We start from the raw sequence: 15,079 nt of genomic DNA, 5'->3' as shown, positions 1-15,079 counted from the left end.
TTATTGTTCATTGTCATGGAAGCAGATCATGTGCATCTCAAACCAAAAGGAGGTCATGCGCACAATATAATGTAGCCATGTGTGATTTTGGGGAGGGAGAAATCGTTGGAACTGGAGATAACATAATTCTGCAACATAAATATTGTATCCAAATGTCAAATAGTAGAAGATATGTAGCCAGATGTCAATCAGAGAATGAAAGTGTAGACTACTAAACTGACTCAAAAGAAGGCCTATCGACATAAATATTAAGATTTGTGTATGCATAAGTGAATTAAATTCAACTTAATGTTTTTCAATTTTTATCTCATAAAAAATAACTTAAGAATAATTTAAGTTGTTGGTACAAATTGTGTAATACAACTTAACTTTCTATTCATAATCAAATTTGTTCAATATATGAAAAGATAGTACTATAATATAGGAACAACCAAGTGTGATACTTGATGATAGGGATGTTATGAGTTGCCCTTCTTATAAACCTATTAATTAAAAACAACATTGAAATGATTTTAAAAAAAATTAATGATTATATTATCTGTCATTCATGTCATATATATTTTTTCACAAAATATTTCTAAATTCAAATCTACTTAAGTAGTAATTTTGATTTAATATTTGTGATGAATCAATGGAACAACTTCGGGTGATTTTAATTTAAACTCAATGGTGATTTTAGTTAATATTGAAATAACTTGAGGTTTATAATCTCTGGTAATGCAGTAATTTGAGCATTAAACTTACTTGAGTAAAGTCATGTAGTCAATTATGTGCTATAGACGAAATGTGATTTCATTATCCTCATCAATTCTAGGTTTAAATTCCATGGTATTAGTCAGGTAATATAAAATATTTAAGGCACAGTACTGGTATGAAGTTTTAAAACTGTAATCTTGATTACAGTGATTTAACCCAACTAAACTAATCATATAGGAAAAAATGTTCCATTAACGTTGTCCAAATCAAGCTATGAATATTTGGGTTGTGATGTAGTATACTTAATGAAGGTGATTTTCGCGAGTAAGGGTTTTCCATATTGAATTGAATTTGGATAAAAAATTGATGGGTATTCTTACACATTTCTACACATGAATCTCTCATGCGATGTTTTTCTACCAACCATTAGAGTTTCACCATGTTGACCAATATCTTGCCAAGTTCTTGCATAAGGGGGTTTTAAATTTTTTAAAAGTAAAGTCAATATATTGTAGGTATTAGGGGAAGGTGGACAATAACATAAGGTTTATAGGGATTGAGAGGAATAAAAAAGGCATCTAGTAAACATAAGGGTTTGTTTAGTCTAAAGGATGTATTGGGAGGGGGGTTCAAGAAAATTTTTCTTGGAGTTGTTTATCAATACTTAGTGAAATTAGGAATATTGTTTAATATTCCATGAACACATGTGCTATGTCACAGGTTCACTAAGTGAATATCCTTTGCTACTGGCGACTTCTTATTGGAGTGATCTGGCATTGAAATTTGTTATTGACGTGCACTTGGTGGTCTATGGAAATAAATAAATTGTATATACTCTATAATATAGGGCCATATACTAGTAAGAACTCTACACCAAAGAATTTATGACAATATACTCATAATATAGATGCAAAAGTTCATTTTATTTATTTATTTTCCTTCTACTTATTTTTAAAGTTATGAACGCTTCACCACACATTACAAATCCTCAACCAAGTAATCAGAGGCTCAACAAAGTCAACTTAGAGTGTCTCTATGATCATATAAATTTGTTAGAAACATCGAAAGACAAAAGAAGAGTAGAATTTAAAATACATTTAGAGACAATGCTAGATAATAATTTGAAATTGTCAGCGGAGAAGCTACATAATAAAATATTAAGGTTCTAAACTCAACTGCAGGAAATGGAAGCTAGATTCTAAGAAATGAAAAACTAGAAATAATTAATGGTTGAAGAAATCTTAAGCTTGAAAGGTGAGGTTAAAGAATTAAAAGAAAAACTAAATAATAATTCCATGTTAAGTAGTATGGAAAAAAAATTATACATAAAACCCATTATTTAGTAAATGAATAATCTAATTGAGTTAGAGGACAAGCATAATGAAAAATCCTTGAATTTTGCAATTCCTAGTGCAAAGGGTAGAAATATTAGGGAACAATAACATTAGTAATAGTTGAATTAAAAAATAGTTACAAATTGAAACAAATTATCTCATCGATGAAAAGAGGTTGGAGAGATACTAAAACACAACAATAGACTGATTAATGTCAATGTAATATTTATTGACCATAAATTCAAAATACTCAAGAAATCTACAATCTTACGGGTGACAATATTCTTTATAAATGAAGACCTCATTCCATCAGACCAAGCTAAGTTAAGGAAGGAAGTTCTAAAGGTAAAGGAAGGAAGGAAAGAAGGAAAATGGAAAATCGTTAGAAATAGGAAAGTTATTGTTAGTGATAGAAACCAAAATAAAAGTAATAAATAGTAATTGGGAATATTGTGGATCCTATTTAGAGTTCTATTATGACTTCCCATGGTGTAAAGGTCCTATGTTATGTTTGATATTGAGTGAAACTGATATTATTTTTTTTGTTGAAGCATGGAAGTATGAATAATATAACGTCCCTCACATAGATGGATTTGTCTTATGCTTAACATGGAATAAGAAATTCTCTCATAGAGGGGTTAGAGGAATAACATGTTATATACAAAATAATGCTTCTCCTCACACTCAACTCCGTATTATAGACTCACTCAATTAGTGCTTTTGTATCGAAATCTATGAAATAAACTCTAAGAGAAATTAGATCACAATTTTTCATTTTGCGCCTATCAACTTTATATTTTATAGGAAAACTAATCTAGATAAAAATTTCCATTATAATGGCCTAGAGAAAATATTCATAGTCCAAGGAATGAAAGTAATACTTTTTAAGGCTTTCATTTGTTGCATGATAGATATATATATCGATTTCAAGGTCACCACACTTATATATTCTCTGGTCTGAGAACTCTCTCATACATCTTTCTTCATGATGGAATGATATTCTTCCATTATGGAATATTTTCAAACTTACCTGTATTGTGCTTCTTCATAACTGGGGGATCTCAAAATAAATGATGTGGTTGATTAGTGCCATATCGTCTGAGTATATTTTAGGTTTCTTACTTTCTATCAACGTACCTTTAGGGGCTACATGTCGTTATACAACTTATAAAGTATCACAAAGCCATTCTAGTATTTTTCTAGTTACAAGAGTCTCTCTCGTAGGCTCTAGTCGTTCTGATGATTTTGTTGACTTCTCCTGATATTTGAAGAATGAATGATTTGTTTAGAAGGACCTTTACCTACATTCTTTAGAGCCTCATGTTCTCCATCATCACTTTCCATCTGAGACTCTCTAGACTTCCTAAAGGCTACTTCTTTGTCAAAGGTAACATCTCGACTAACCTCGATTTGGCATCTTTCTGAAATGTACATTTGATATTCCTTTGAAGTTGCATTGTATTATACAAGGATACCTTTCTTCCTATAAGGTTCAAAATTATTTCTCTCCTATTTCAGAACGTAACATATATTGGACAATTAATGATTCTTAAATCACTAACTTGATGTTTTGTTTTGGTGAATGCTTCCTCATGTGTATGGTCCTATAATATTTAGTTAGGACTTTGGTTTTGAACATAAACTATTTTATTGACATGCTTTTCCCATAAGAACATAAAACTTTCTATTTCATGAATCATCACATTCACTTCTTATACAATTGTTCTGTTCTTTCTTTCTACTACTCTATTTTGTTAAAAATTGTAAGGAACGATCAATTCCCTCCTAATCCTTGATTTCTTGCAAAAAGCACTGAAGTATTTGGATGAGTACTCTCCTCCATTATCTAACCTTAGGAATTTTATCCTCCTTCCTGTTAGGTCCTCTAGGCTTATGCTTAGAATTCTTGGAACTTGTTGAAGGCTCCATCTTTAGTTTCATATAGTAGATCCAAGTATTTTGGGAGAAATCATCAATGAATGTTACATAGTACAAGTGGACACCCTGGAATGTTGTGGTCATTGGTCCGCATATATCTTAATGTACTAGATTGAAGATCCCCTTAGATCTATTATCATTACCTCGAAAATATCTATTAGTATTTTTACCAAGTGGACAACCCTTACAAATGTCACCATGCTCAATCTGATGTTTTGGAAGACATGTAACCCTATTTCTTAATGTTCTCACTCACTCCCTCCACTATGAAACATCTAAAACTATGTAAATATTTAAACCAATTTTAAATCATGGTTATAGAGTATTTGTGCCATAAAAACTTATGTTTTGGGAGAACTTTCACACTTATAATAAAAAATAATCTTCGCATATTTTTAACATTCAATAAGTAGTCACAATAAAAAGTAACCAATTGATGGTTGACCATTTATGCTATTAAAAATAATTAACATGTTAGCTTTTGTTATTTCTTTGCATTACTCTTTACTCACAACAATTCAACATTGCAAAATTATTTGTTCTAGTGTAGCCTTTTTGGGTTTCTCCTCCCTACATTGGTACGATAGATATCCAAAGACTTGAGAAAATTAATATAAGTGCAAGGATTAAATCCAACTTTATTTATTCCTCAAGCTTGATTATAATATCTAACATCTTAAATCAATTTTTAATTCATGTTAATTTGTCATAATTTTGATCCATCCATGCATGTAATCATACCAATGCAGCTCATTGTAACCACACAAATGAGCCCTACATGCAAGCCATACATATATGTAAGCACAAGCATGTAATCACATAATTATGCAGACACACATACAAAAGTTAATTAGTTGCTCTACAATTAAAACTAATCTTCGTCAGTAGCTTGCTAATGTATGCCCATCGTGTAGAAATGTATATTCTAATTCATATACTAATATGGAAAGCATTTACCTTTCTTGATTGAAATGGGAGATTTGCATCGACCACTAGTTTCGTTCATCACAAAAAAACCCCACACTTGCTAGAAGAAAAAAATCTAACTAAACTAAGGAACCCATCATGATTATTGAACTCAATATGGGTGTATGGAATATAAAGAACTCCTTTCAATTGTGACCGAATTTCTCTTGAAACTAAAACTCTTCATGGGGCTCCTATAATTGTTGCTAACCCACCTTTGCTTTCTACGCCTTTTGCAGCTTGGCTGGAAGACCACAAACAACATGAGAATTAGTGACAAGTCTAGTGTCTCAGCAAGAGTAGGAGTTATGCTTCTGAAGATATTATGATATGGATTGCAAAGTGTGATGCACTAAACTCTCTCAACATTAAATCCAAGTTATATTAGACTCAATCACAAGTATAAAAGAATTAACCACCAATATTATGTTCATTTGTTTTCAATTTCACAACTAAGCAAAGGGGCATTGGTTCCATACTCAGAGACATTAGTACTCAAGCTATATATTACACCAGGGTTTATATGGGCCGAAGCTTGCATGTGTGTGCCAGTGCTAGCATATCTATATATTTGTATCACCAAAAAAAGAAGTATATCACCACAAAGGAAGAAATATCTTACCTTAAAGGATTCACAATGACTGTTGGTGAATTCGGGAAAAAAGGTTAAGACCAACCTCACTCCAAGAGAGTGTTGTAGATATTAAAAAAATCAAAATTCTATTTGTCACCACCAATCTGCAATCTCAACCCATGAGTTTGTATTGGAGTTGAACTATTTCCAGCCAATCCAAATTGCATGCCTAGCCACAATTCCACTAATCAAACACGTGATTGAATTGATCAGATCTGGAAGCATCGCCTTCCTTACACTCTAGCTTTGAAATAGAACACCCCCTATCTCTTATCTAATGTTATGGAGTGTCATTGAACCTAACTGTGCGTTGTTCTATGGAACTAGATAACCATTCCAAAATAAGACATGTTTGTGGGATGAGAACAACAATAACGATTTACTGCTTTTAAAGCGTGTCAACCAGTATAACCATTATCCTTGTTATTTTTTGTGGCAATTCAATTCGTAGTCGGATGCCTCCAGCTCAGTGGATAAAGAAAGTGGAGAGGGAAACATGAGCTCAACGAATAATGAAAACATCAGTGGCCACTCAAATTGGCAAGGGTGATTTGTGTTTTAAAACATATTACCGAAATCTTAAAATTATTTTATCTCACAACTAAGGATCTGAGAACTCAATTTAATCCATTGCAAGCTATGCTGAGCTTACATGAATTTGCTTTATTTCACATATTCAAAGTTCTTAGTAAAAATTCTACTAACATACCACTCCTTTGTATTTCATTGTTGGGATAGGGGAAGGTTACAACTCTACTTCTCAAGTATATCCTTTTGCTTCCTATTATTTCCTATTATGTATCACACTTAGATAATTGATTCAATTTTCATGCACTAGGAACTACATTGACTTACAATCCCAAATTCCTCGGTTGTTATGAAACACAGTTTATAACCCATTCCACATCCTACAGAGGTGAGTGGCTCTTAGGCCACAATATTTGAACTTAAATCTCCGATACCATTTGTCACATACACCCTTGGCACAATACTACCAACTATATGATGCTCCACTTGTTCCACGATGTGGAAATTTAGGTTTCAATTAATAGGCTTAGTTACTACATTCGAAATCAACCCTTCATGCATACATTACAACTCAGAGAAAAAAATAATTCATGGGCATTCAACATGATAAGATTATGCAGTCAGATTTCATTTCCTTTGATGGCTCAACACAAGCATTAATGGAAATGTTGTCATAAACACATTGTAGCTAGCATTGCCATATATCATGATCATAGTCCTACTGTCATAATCGAAAGTATTACTGACATATATCTTCTGCAATACGAATCATAGTGAATAAATAGCTAAACGAGCCTCAGTGGATGCAATTCACCCCATGATGCATAATTCATAGCATAGATAACCTGAACCACAAGCTATACAATTTCAACCTGTAAAAACATAATTATTCATATACATAATTGTCCCATGCATAAGTATTCATAATCTTAAAACCGAGATAGCACATAAATTTAAATAGGTGACACATAAAGAGTAAGGAGCAACATATAGTACATAAGGTAACTGAAAGAAGGTCACTTGGAAAATCGAGCACCGCCACCCAACCTAGAACTGACTACCTCCAGTTCACCATTGAGTCGAGAGATTTGGACATGGATCAACTGCCTTATGTTGATATCTTTAATGGGTATTTAATACTCTCTTTCATAATATGGATTCCTTTAGCGGTGTCCCGCTTTTAGGTGGATATTTTTATCCATTTGCCTAGGCTTTTCATTGAAAATCTTGCCTTTCTCTCCTATGAGTCTTTTCCCATAAAAGTTTGCCTTTCTCTCCTGCAAAGCTTTGATGTTTTCCTTCAACTTAGTTATGCTTTTCTTCAACTTAGCATCTTCTTCCAGCTAAGTAACTTAATGGATATTTATCTCCAAATCCATTAAGCTTATCTAGAATTGGATCTAGAAACCCTATCATGAAATAATTATCCATTCCCATTCACGAATGAGATTTCATTTGGCAAGAACCTCATCTCTTGGTGTCTGGTTTCCCAAACAATTAATTTATCTTTATTTATTTAATAATAAAATATTTACATCAAACCTAACTTTTCTTAGCTTAGGCCAACCTAATATTACATACAGCAGAAGCATATTACACTTTAATATTTTTAATTTATATTTTCATTTATTTATTTTTCTCATAATATCTTATATCTCTAATTTTTATCTTCCAAACATTTTCATATTATTATCTTTTTTAACTTACAATACGTTGAAAATAATGTTATATACCATCTATATCCAAAATAACAATAGCAAACCCATTACCCCTGGAACGGGCTAAATTTGCACAACGAAAAATAAGTGAAACTTTAACATATGTTGTTAGACGTAAGCTGACGTGCGTGTATTATGGAATTTTAGAAGTTAGGTTTAACAGTCTGAAAACAGATTTGATTCATAGGGTTTCAATCGAATTGCCTTGGTTTTTGGAAGAGTTGTAAATACAAAGTGCACTCATTTCAGAGTTGATTTGGTTAAGGCACGGTATAGGGCACTAATAGGATTTGGTGCGTAGGCTACTGGAACACGAATTTCTCGGAATAGATGTCATAGAAAAACCAACGTCTTATTTTCAAAGGTAATTAGGTCCAGATCTTAATCTACAGTCTACGTAGGCGAAGAAACTAGTTTAGGTAAGTCGCTATGATGTTTATCTAAAAGTCGTGATATAGTTTAGGTTCGGAAAGAAAAACCAGTCAGGTTGGTTGGTTTTATTCATTTATTTTGTTGGGAATCAGTTACGGTGGATTAATTGTTATTTTAAATTTATTTTCGGACATTCATAAAAGATAATGATATGGTTTGGAAGTTTATCTAAAACTTACTGGTTTGTGTAACAAGAAATTTATACAGTATCATTTTAGCCTAGGATTTGATTCCCAGAATTTGCATTTGAGAGTAAATAGTTAGATTTTCTCATCACCTTGTTAAGAATAGATGACATGTAATTACCATTCTAAGATCCACCTTAATAACACTCTAAAAATAATAATAATAGTTTAAAAAATTTACTAAAAGATGAAAATTTTGGTTTGTAATGGAAAAACCTTATCCATGTAAGATCAAAAGAATGCTATTTTAATTTTTTACTTTGTTTTTTTTTCTGATTTCATTTTTGAATGTTCATAGTCGTATTCTGATTCCTCTAAACAAATAGGTGATGCTCATACAAGTATTCAGTTTCCACATACCGCAGAGTTTGTGGTAATTGATTGACATTCGACTCGCGCGAATTTTCTACCAATCGCTGGTCTGTTGATTGACGTGGCGGTACAATTCCGTTGTGTTTAAAATCTCAGTATTCTTTTCCATTATCAGTGCGAATAGAGCCAATATGAGATTGTGCATCATTTTCAATCCATGTATGAAAGTTCTTGAATGTTTGAAAAGCATCAGATTTGTTCTTCAATAAATAAACCCAACACATTCTGGTGTAGTTATCAATAAATGGCATCTTATATTTATTTCCATTTGCAGAAGAAACAAGCATTGGACCACATAAATCTGAATGTATGAGTTCAAGTTTTCTATGTGCTCTGGAATGTGAATCATGAAAAGATTGTTTTCTATGCTTTCCTAAATGCAAGCATCACATTACTTAAGTTTCCTAGGAATTGTAGGCAAACCAGTAACACCATTTTTCTTCAACAAGCGGAGGCTGCCATACTGCAAGTGTCCAAATCTAGCATGCCATAATAAACTTGATGGAAATGTACCTTCTTCATAATGAGAATTGTATGAGAAGTTTTGTGCACGATCAGAGGTACCTTGTAGCTTGAGAAGCCTTTCTTCTTCGATCCCCATCATGACAAGTGAGTGGTTTGATGCTTTTCTCACCACAAGCTTGCCATCAAACATATGAATGGAGCGTCCTTATTGGCAGATGTGGACCAAGGACAACAAGCTTCTCCTCAAATGTAGGAGATATAGAACATGATGTAGAAGAAATTCTAGAAGACCAGGCAATTTAAGCCTGATTGTGCCAAGCCCTGATGGCTTGAGTTTTGATTTGTCTACAAAGTATACTGCTCCATCAACATTGTCAATAAATTCTTCAAAAAAAATATCTTCTAAAACTCATGTGGCAAGTTGCTTTTGGATCAAGCAACAAAACCATTTTTCCAAGAAGCAAGTGAAGCATTAAATAAGTCTTCATTTACTCAAATATTATAATGTGCCACAACATAGTGAGTGGATTCATGTGCTTTACCTTTCTCTTTGTCATTAGTTTTACCTTTGGGTTGGTTTCTTTACTGCTCAATTATGTCCCAAGGCAACTTGCATGTAGATGCATCATGTGATCCATCTCTTTTGCAACGTATGTAGTGGAAATCTGACTTTTCTCCTTGAGAGTGTCTTCCCCCCTGCCTCTAAAATTTCTTCCTCTTCCTCTTTGACTACCTCTTCCTCTGGAAGAATCTTGAGCAAGATGCTTTCCTCTATGTGCAAGGCACACAACCTCTTCAAAAGACTGAGGAGATGTTTTCTTCCCAAAAGCTTTCTCTCTTTCAGAAACTTTTTTGACAAGGGAGTCAAAGATAATATCTTTGAGGTTTCCATTTGCTTGCAATGACTCAAGATAATTTGAGTAAGTGGGATAAAGTGCCTTGAGAAAAGCTATCAGAGGAATATCTAGCTCAACATTAGTGACTTTGATATCATGCATAATAGATTTTACTTTTGATGCAAGAGCAAGAGGATCATCATTTTGTAATTCAAGGGTGAACATTTTAATCATGAGTTGAACAACTTCAAGTGTAGAGTGTGAGTCATAGATTTCCTTCAGTTTTTGTAAGACTTCAAAAGCATTTGAAAAGTGCGAAATATGGCGACTCAACTCTTCATTTACTAATGCTGCAATCAATGCATAAGCCTTGCTATTCTTATTTTCCCAAATGGAAAATTCCTTGTCTGAGGTAGGCTGTTCTGGCTCGTTGTCTCCATTTCCAACACACACTCCTTTCCACAGCTCGTTGTGTCTTTGATTTTCCGTGACCATTCTGGATAGGTCTCCTTCCCAGTGAGAACCACTCCCACAATAGATATCAATGAATGCATTGTAAAATCTGTGTACTGTAAAAAAATATACTTCTGCTGCCAATGTAAAAATTTTCACCTCAAGTGTTAAAAAAACAGTTTTGGTGTGAAATTGGATAAAAAAAAATCACTTTAAAATATAAGGTAGAGGTATTTTCTATGCAATGGAGTAGGAAAAATGCATTTGTATGAAGGGGAAGAGGATTAAGAATTTAAATTAAGAGGCCAATACCCACATAATAACGATGATCAGAAAATTTGTTTGGATTCATCAATTTGGAGAAATATACCCTTTGATATATTAGAAAGAGCTCTTGCCCATTTTCTTGTTCTTAGTCTGCTTAGATTTAAGACAGTATGCAAGAAATTCAACCGAGTCATTTTATCAAAGCCTTTTCTTAGTACCTAAGCCAGCACTGCATTTTATAATAGGAGCAACAATAGCATGGGAGGAGGTGCCATATGGGAGGTATGGGGAACGACAATGACAACGTGGGAGGAATAGCATAGTGTGGGAGTAGGCAATGTATATTTGTGGAGTAGCGACAACGTGGGAAAAGTAGCACAGCGTGGGAGGAGGCAACATATATCTGTGGAGCAGTGACAATGTATTATAGGTTTGGTATAGGAGAGATAATTCTGTGTAATACATTTGCTGGAGAAACGCTGCAAGCCGCCTCACAAAACAATGCGTTGCGAAGTGCACAGCAAAATGCGGTATGGGAGCAAGGAGGTATGGAGATGCTAGTTGCGTGTGAGATACCAGCTGCAATACAGTGAAGAAATGCAAGCGGAGGCTACATTATGGTATGGAGAGGATGGTTGGGAGCAGGTCGCAAGCTGAGGAAATGAAGAGGGACCTATGTAGGTGTTCGATGGGTATAACAAGTGTTACACCATACTATCACATAGAGGTCAGAGAGCATAGGACTGAAGAATATGGCAGATTGGAGGAAATGCAGGACAAATTTATGAAAAATGGTAGAAAGGAGTTACAATGGCAGACTGCAATGCCAAAAATGGAGCTCGCTCTGATATCATGTCAGACCAGGAGGTAACTCCTCAAATGTAATTTTATCCATCATTCAGGTTGTTCATTATTATATCCAAGAGGGAGTGACTGTTCAGTTCATCTCCCGATGACTCTCCATTTTCTCTATTATTTATTTACATTAATTACAGTTGTTCAGCCAATACCTATGATTAGGTGTCAACAAAAATAAAGTCGATGTTTATAAATATATCTAATTATATGAATTATGTCAATTAAATTTTTTTATTATGAAATGCATAAAAAATAGTTACAAATCATGCATAAATTAGGTAGAGAAAATACAATTCACTTTCACCATCTCATACAACAAAACCTAAATAAGTGGCATCGGTTCAACAAGCATTTAAATTTCAATTAAATATAGAAAAAGTATTTGGAATGAAAAATAGATGAATAAATCAAATTTATCCACATTTATGGATGTTATCACACCTAAGTTGATAAATTTTTAAACAATATGCAAAACTTTATATTTGCTTTAAACATTATTCATGCGCTACATAATTAATTAATTAATATTCATTGATTAATTTTATGTACACTTTAATATTGACCAAATTGATTTTTCAATGTAAAAATAACTATGATCTAAAGCAATATGCATTGACACTTTTTCCCAAATTAAAAAATATGTTTACATCTCAATCCACTATCTGTTATTTTTAAATAGCAGTTTGTTAAAAAAATTAACTTTTTAAAATCTTAATTCTATAAAATAAAATCTATGTTTATAAATATACCTAATTATTTAAATTGTTTAAATTAAAAAATTTACTAAAAAATGAATATTCTATTTTTCTACTTAACTCATCGCTAAGCTCTTGAACTCACCTATGTACTACATTGTAATTGCTTAATGTAATTAAATTACAAAAACACAATGGAATGCAACTTTATGTGAGTTTCCTAATTATAATATATTTATGCTTATGTTTGTATTGACATTTACTCTGCTCACAGTGTTCACACATGGGAAAATTTGAAGGATGGAAAATTAACTTGAAGTTTAAAAACATTGGTGGTTTTCACTAATCCCTAATATGCAAACTATAAAATGTTTTCACAAGCTTGCAAATTATTGAAATCACAAGCATAGGCATGGTACTCGTATGAAGCTTTAAAAGTGTAATCTTTGTTGGAAATAATACTAAGGGGGGGGGGTGGTGTGGGTGAAACAATATTAGTCAAATCAATAACTTTTTCTTTTCATACTAAAATTTATGTATGCTACTTCAATGAAGGTAACTCACATGTACACGCAACTGTCATTAAAGCAACTAGTGTATATCCAACAAACTTATGGTTTTGTTAATTCATCATATGTTGATATCTAATCATTGCATTAGTACGTCATTGACCATATAAACAGTAACCATCTTCAGTAATAACAGAATAAACCATCACACATAAGCAACACACATAAACACCAAGACTTAAGGTGGAAACCCAATGCGAGACAAAAAACCACCTATTGATGTCTTCTTTTAATATAAGAGAAACCTGTTTACAATCTTGTACTAGTGCAGACTCATACCAGTACATAGGAACCCACCTACAGAAGGCTATAACCTTCTAACATTCTCCAGCTTCTACTGGAAGGGCGCTACAATCCCCTAGCTCTTGTACTAGATGATCCATTTACTAGTACGTAGGTGCCGGCCTACAAAAGACTCCAACCTTCACTCATTTTCCAGCTGCTATTGGAAAGGAGCTCCAACCCCCTAGCCCTTGTACCAGCCGATTTGTTTACTAGTCTGTAGGTGCCGGCCTATAAAAGGCTCCAACCTTCACTTGTTCTTCAGCTGCTACTAGAAGGGGGCTCCAACCCCATGAGAAAATCACCAGCCACTATTGGCAGGAAGCATTGACTTCCTCATCAAAGGCTCCAACCCTCAGCATCCTCTAGGGACCATATTTCATAAATTTTCAGATTGGACCCATTAGTAACATTGAAGCTCAAAATCAATCACCATTTCAATACAACCATCAAATGCATCTGCATCAACCAATCAATGAAACTCAATCATCAATCTCTGAATCAACCACAACTGAATCAATCAATCGTTGAAGCCTCTAACATACTTAATCAAACAATCGCTGAAACCTCTAACATACTGAATCAAACACTCACTGAACCTCTGACACAACTGAATCTACCATTCATTCAATATTAATCAAATTCAACCAATCAACTAGAATAGACAGATCATTGTAACCACTACTCAGATCTGAACCTACAACACTCTCACCAGAACACAGAGCAGCACCCAAAACTCTACATCAACAACCAGAACCAACTGTAACTTCAAACATCATATTTCATAATGTATACGCTACGTAGATGTGTCGAACTAGTGTGTATACACACTTTTGTCAAAGAGAACCAGCGTACAAATCTGCAAATACTAACTTAAAAAATCACAACTATTACAGACTTCAGTCATACCCAGATCAGAATATTTACAGTGTGAATCATTTGTTAGCATTCAGATCTAGCCTATTCATCATCAGACCTCATAATGATAATTCATTTCAAGTCTTATGATCCTGATCCTTGATTAGATCTCATCCCTCATCAACCACTAAGGTTCATCCTTAGTTCAGATCAAACAAAGCACCAGAAACCCATAACATGCATATTTTCTATTGATTTACCTCTTCATCAGATATTCATTACTTGCACCCTTTTCCCTTTCATCTTCTCCTCTTTATATAGCTTTATACCTTTCTCAATACCCCGGACCAAAACGACTTAGGACCAATACCTCTGACCAAATACCTTGGACCAATACCTCGGACCAAGACCTTCGACCAAAACCTTGATTTTTCATCCCATACGCGCTTTCCTATCTATGAAAGTGTGTGCATATGTATATGCTCCTTTTGTTCTGTTAATTCCCATGTATACACTACTTGAACAAAATGAACCTTTCTATACTTCTTAAACCATTTCTGGAGTCTGATCTGTAATCCTTTGTTATTAACCTGTTGCACTGCGAATTGTCATCTATGTGAGTTTCCATCAAGGACAACACTTGTATCATAATGCCAATAATCTTCCCCTTTCGATTTGATGGCAACCACAACACCAAGATACTCTCCCCTTTTGACATCAAGGGTAATGGGTGGACCAAGATATTCTCCCCCTTTGATATACATTATGTTATCCATGATCCCTGTGAGTACATGCAAAGTCTGCAAAGATTTTTTTTTAAAGAATAGCATGGCTCTATAACTCAACTAAGTGACTATTACATCCCTAATACCAATGAATCATACATACATCAATAAACCAACCAAGTGGGCATACACCAAATTTTACTTGTCCACCCAACAAAGTGCGGATATACCAAATGTTTATACATGACTGAAATAACAATTATTACAT

The 15,079-nt window shown here is 33.6% G+C and overlaps 1 protein-coding gene across 1 annotated transcript in view; it reads left to right on the top strand.

Annotated features, from left to right (window-relative positions):
• Window positions 1-15,079, top strand: part of LOC149236445 (polygalacturonase-like) — a 91,995-nt gene that overhangs the window by 3,205 nt on the left and 73,711 nt on the right. The window lies entirely within an intron of this gene.

Source organism: Pinus tabuliformis, chromosome 8 (assembly GCF_031772625.1).
Source record: "Pinus tabuliformis cultivar Carrire ecotype Pingquan chromosome 8, CPIR1, whole genome shotgun sequence".
NCBI lineage: Eukaryota > Viridiplantae > Streptophyta > Pinopsida > Pinales > Pinaceae > Pinus > Pinus tabuliformis.
The sequence above is the reverse complement of the archived record's forward strand: the minus strand, read 5'-3'. Positions and strand labels throughout refer to the sequence as shown.